Source organism: Arachis ipaensis, chromosome B07 (assembly GCF_000816755.2).
Source record: "Arachis ipaensis cultivar K30076 chromosome B07, Araip1.1, whole genome shotgun sequence".
NCBI classification, from domain to species: domain Eukaryota; kingdom Viridiplantae; phylum Streptophyta; class Magnoliopsida; order Fabales; family Fabaceae; genus Arachis; species Arachis ipaensis.
This window is the reverse complement of record NC_029791.2, coordinates 11,029,069-11,035,222: the sequence shown is the minus strand read 5'-3', so window position 1 is coordinate 11,035,222 and position 6,154 is coordinate 11,029,069.

The window sequence follows — 6,154 nt, the reverse complement described above, 5'->3', positions numbered from 1 at the left end:
CAATTAAAAAAAAATTAAATCCTAAACAATAACATGATTTTTTTTAAAATTAATTTTTTTTATATTTTATAATAAAAATAAAAAATTTGATTAACATTGAGCTAGTCTAATATACTAGATAATTTTATTTTTTTAATAATTTTTAATTATAATTTTAGTTAACAAAATTATATAATAAACAATTAACTATAATTTCTTAATTTAAATTAGTCAATTTATTTTTAAAATAAAATGCAGTTTAACATTAAACATTATAGCTGTATCAATTAATTTTTTAATTAAATCATTTGTATAAAATAAACTGATTTTTTTAAACTAAATAATAACATTCATTTAAGTTATAAAAATTATATAATAAATAATTAACTACAATTTCTCAATTTAAATTAGTTAATTTGTTTTTAAAATAAAATACAGTAAAAAATTTAACATTATAGCTGTATCAATTAATTTTTTAATTAAATCATTTGTATAAAATAAACTGATTTTTTTAAACTAAATAATAACCCATGTCATTCATTTAAAAACAACTTCATATAAAATCTACTGCAAATAAGTTTGCACTTATTTTTTCCTCTATTGTAAAAAGAGTAATAGTCCCTCTTCATCCAACCATCTATTGCATTACCTAAGTAACAACCGCTCCATGGCCTTCTGAAGTTAGACGAACTTCCTCAAGATAGTTAATAGCTTGGGTTCTCCTATAAATATCCCCCTAAGTAAATTTTTCATTCTAAGCAATGCTTACCTTACTAAAATACATACTGATTTTGGCATGGGAGTCATTTGCAAGTACAGTATCTCCAATAACTGTCCAAGAAGCACTTCAAGAATTTTGAACCACTTTTGTACTTGGCTCAATCGCTCTTAACAATTTGGGTAATTTGTTTCGAAACATTATCATATTCAACGATAGATGATTCAATTGTCACTACAATAAAAATGTTAAATACTGTCAAATTTTTTGTCTAACGTCATCTATTAGTAGCAGTTTTACTGTTGAATTTATCGACAGTTGAAGCAATAAATTTGTTAGCACAAAGATTTATCGTTAGATTTCTATAAATTTGTTGGTAACAATTGAAGAAAATAAAGAAAAAGGTGTAAAAATTAGGGTGAAATTTACCAACGGATTAATCCGAATTAATGAAATGCTGCGTTTTAATAACCACCAATTCATTACCATCAGATTTATCATCCGGTAAATCTGACGATAATGTTGCCATATATTCAAAATGTGCAGTCTTTTCCCCTCACTTTTTGAAACCTATCCTCTCTCCACCCCTTTCTTTTCTCTTTCTCTTCCCCCTGCAACCACCTCTAGAAGCCCTTCCAACCAACCTTTCCCAGTGCCGGCCATGACCAATCTCTTCCAACGACTGCGCGGGCTCGGCTGAAACCCCTTTTGTCGCGTGAAACATAGCCTCTTCCAACGTTGCCGTCGTTGGTATCTCTGCCGCCACTGCTCCCTTTGTTGACGAAGCTGCCTATCTCCCTCCTCCGGTAGGTTGTCGTCCTCCCTCTCCCTATTCCATCCCCTTTTTTGTTTAAAAAAAATTCTAAACTCCCTTTCTAAAGTAGCCCTGACGTTTGGTCACGACTGTCGACATTGTGTTGTCCGATCTATCACCATGCCAAAAAAGTCCTCTGCACCATCATTGTTTTCAGGTAAGTGAGTAAGAGTAATTACATTTCTACTAATTTATCTCATTTTCATACTTATAATTTACACTCATTAAAATTTTTATTGTATCTTTTTTATTATAAAATTGTGAGATAGGTTAAATTTAGAGTAATTAGTTTTGTAAGTTTAGAATAATTACGTAATTTTTATTTTTAATTAAGACATAAAATGTTAATTCTCATTTATAAACTATATGTTGTAAAATTGTGATATATGATTAATTAGCTTTGTTTAAAGTAATTAAGATTTAACTTGAATTAGGTCAAGTTGGTTAATTGAGTTAGCTTAATAAATTAGGAAAATTAGTCAGATAAGTTTGTTTAAAGTTTAATTTAGAGTTGAAGTTAGAGTAATTTAGACTTGAATTTAGGTAAACTAAGTTAATAGTATTAATTAGGATTTTGGAATTAGATTAATTAATTTTACAAATGTTATTAATTTTTTATTATTAATTTTTACACTTCATTAATTTATTTCTATTTTAGGATTTTTTTTTGTTTGAATGTCGTGTAGTTTTAATTATGAGTTGTTTGTGCTGATATATATGTGGGATGTTCATGCAATACCGAGGTTGATTTTTATTACTAAAGATGTTAAATTGTTTAAGTTTTATGTTGAACTTATTTTTTTTTAGGATAGAATTTTAGGACGGAAGTGAGAGAAGGTTGCCTAGTAAAACCTTCTCAAAACCCTTATTTACTGAAAAATCGCAGAGTAATAAGGAAATACGCACTAGAATGACTAAAATTTAATGTTTGCTTGAATGTGTGTATGTTTTAATTTATGTTTGTAATTGTTTCCTCTATGAAAATTTTTAAACTTTGTTGGTGGAGGTCTCTGAATTAAGAAAAAACTCTGTCCAATTTTTGTTAAAACTGTTTAAAGACATGTTTGTTCTGTGAAAAACTAAAATTAAAATTACATTTGGTAAAGGATTCTAATTATAAACGAAACTCTACCAAAATTTCTAAAAAGGTTAATAAGTTGTGTTGTTGGTTGAATTATAGGTTGTTTATTACAAAATGATTTCAAGTCATCGTTTTGTCCACCTCACCCACCAGCTTTGCAGATCCCAAGAACATCGATTTGTAGGAGTAGGTTCACAGCCTCACTCAGAACCTTCAGGACCGTACCAGAGTCACCAGTTGTATTTGGATGAGAAGAAGTATAATAAGCTCCTCTCACGCATGGCAGAAAAGAATGCTCGTGAATCGCGATGCAGAGACAAAATCCCTAAGGCAGGAGCTCAGGAAGGGCTGGAGAAGATCTAGTAGATGCGACACCAAATGACGGTGTACTATGACCAGATGTGCATTGGTGACAGCGCCACTGTTGGAGGGGACTCCTTGTCCTCTACATAGTACCAGGATAGGCACCGATAACACCACGATCAGGAAGATGATGACGAGGATGATTATCAGGACCTGTAATGATTACGGTTTTGTTTTACTTTATTTGATAGTACTAGTAGTTTATCTCTTTGACTTTTTCTTCTATACACCTATTATTTTAGATTATAGTTGACTATTTTTATTAAAAATACTACTTGATTTTCACTAATTGGGATTTGACTATTAATTCTTGACATATTGATGATGGTATATCAGGTTTTAATAAGTATTCTGTATAGCCATTCAAAAAAAACTAAAATTTAAGTTTACCGTTGAATTTACTGTCGGGTGAATCTTCAGGTATGTTTTAATTTAATTAATATAAAATAATATATTATCGTCAAATTTATCGGAGGATAAATTCGACTTTAATAAGGCGCGAAACTTGAATTCATGGCACCAATGTTATTGTCGGAAAAATTTCCGACGATAACCACCATAATTTCGCCAATCAAAATTTTAAATCCGTTGCTAATTTTGCCGGAAAGTACCATCGGATTAAAAAAAATCCTCCAATAACTTGTTACTGGCGAGAATTTTATTGTCTGAGTCTATCCATCATTAAATCTGGCGATAATAAATTTATCGATAGATTTTTTTGGTACTTCTGCCAATAAAATCGACGGTAGTTAATAAATTTTTTGTAGTGCGTAAACAAAAAAAGTACTATTCACAATTCAATAATTTATTTATATGCTTTTACTTAATAACTAAAATTTGTAGAAGAAATAATTTTTTATGTTTTATAATTACAAAAGCTTCATGATGACCAGACGACGACAGAAGCTTCGAACTGTAAGGGTGACAACCGTTGGTGGTTACTGTCGACATCGATTGTGGTAGGGATGGTGGAGTTCCTTCTGAAATTCTGATCGTTGGAGGAAAACTTAAAACTAGGGTTGGAAGGGAGAGGGCTGAGGGAGGCATTCGTGAGTAAGGGGGACATTGTTAAAGTAAGGGGACTGGGTTAGGTTAGTGTTTTTTTTTCTAACATCAAAACAACACCGTTTTTAGGGCATATCACAAAATCAAGCCTTTAAAAAATCCAACCGAGTTAATTTTTTGCAAGATAATTTTGAAATCAATCGAACCGACTAAATGATCGATTTTCGATTAACCTAGTCAAACCGACTAGTCCGATCCAATTTTCAAACTTTGGTATTATGTTAATAGAAATGTGTAAGTCTCAAATTGCTTTTTTTTTTCTTAAAATATATTTTATTGATATAATAATTGTCTATAAAAGTTGTTGGTTTAACATTTAAAACTAATGGGCCTATGGTAAGTCTTAATATAATATTATACTATCAACAAAAATCGAAAGAGGCTTGTTGTTAAATATAATAATGCATAATGCCTATTTGCCTTTGGTATGTTACTAAAGCTGCGTTTGTTTTCGGGGATGGAACATTAAAACATGTCAAGGTAAAAAGAAATAAGATTACCTCAACGGATGCCGTCAACTCTAAATATTAACAAACCATCTCGAAACAGCAGATAGAAGTCTAACTATTCGGATGTAATTGAGACGGCGCCACATCACATCGGTTGAGCATCGTCATTTGAAAGGGAGAGAAGGGGATGCAAACTCCCAAGTGGGTGAACATTGCCTTGTACATCCAGATCCAATCGGGGACCCAGGGAGAGTGTAGGTTTAGGTGGAATATCCATTCCTGGCTGGCAGGAACAAAAACCTCATAGTTAGGCTCTTCGAAGCCTCCCCCGTAGAGATAGTCGGCTTATCAAAACTCCGTAAGTTCCTCTAAAGACATCTGGTTGGGGGTGTCCTTCACGTTCGAGGTCACCCAAGCATATCGATCGTAGGGCGCTCTCGCAACGGGAACCCTTGCGACGGGACGTTGGGCCATACCTACAGTGGGGGCACCACCCAGAGTCAGTCTATGAGGTCGGGAGACCAGAACTAAAACCAGAAACTACAATTTGCCTATACAGTATCTACAGTCAAGCAAGGGCTGAATCTATAATCAAAATGAAGCCTAAAACCCAGAAACCTGGAATGGCAACCCCTCTAGCATCTACTTAATGTTGTTACGACTCAAACTTGCAAACCCAACGCTTAAACCAAACAAACAGGAACAGAGGAAAGCATGTAAGCAGCATAAGCACGCAACAAAGTTAAGGAGCAGAAAAGAAAGAAAGGACTTACTAGAATGATGATGATCGAAAGAAACTGGGGAGTTCCGCAAAGATGTGGACGGATCAGGGGCGATTGAGAATGAAGAACTTCAGAGAATGTGGAAAGGAAAGGAAGGGTGCGTAACGGCAATTTGAGAGTGAGAAACTGAAATGCTAAGGCAAAGAAAGGAAAAACAAAGCAAAGAGTAACTGCTCTGGAGAAGTGCGAAAGATAGGGGTAAAACAGACTTTTTTCCACGCTTTCAAATCACCCATAAATGGACTTAATGGCAAGCGCGAAGAACGAGGCGACAAACGGCGCATCTCCAAAACGACGAAGCTGGCTCGCGCATAAGAGACACACACCAATTACAAGCGACCGACCCTACGACGAAACAAAAGGATTAGAACGCGCCAACAGCGGCGCTCCCAGCCCAGTTGGCACAATGCCCCAACCCGGGCAGCCGACCGGCCTAACCAAGACGGCTAACCCGAACCGAAAAACCGACTCGGACACCTATTTCCCTAATGGGACCACCGCATGACAGCTGGGGGAAGGAAGTTTCCAGGAAGGTGGGTTTGTCTTTGTGGGACCCACCTCACTAAAAAAGGTATATATGGGGAGGGCCCTACCCCTCCCCCACGGTACGTCACTATCCCTACCATTACTGCCATCTGTGAAAAACTGACTTGGGCGTCGGAGTGTCATTGCAAGTGGCTCCCCCCTCACATCACAATAGCTCGGGAGGTCGTCTACCCTCACATCTCGCTCACTAGACCCAGATCAAAGCCGATTCCCACCATTACACCCAGAGAACTCTTCCGACCCGTCCGGCACACGAAGTACCGAACATGACACAAAATCGTATTTAATAGATGAGATATTAATAAAAATATTGTGTTTAAAAATATTAAATTAATGTATTTTATATCTATCCTGACA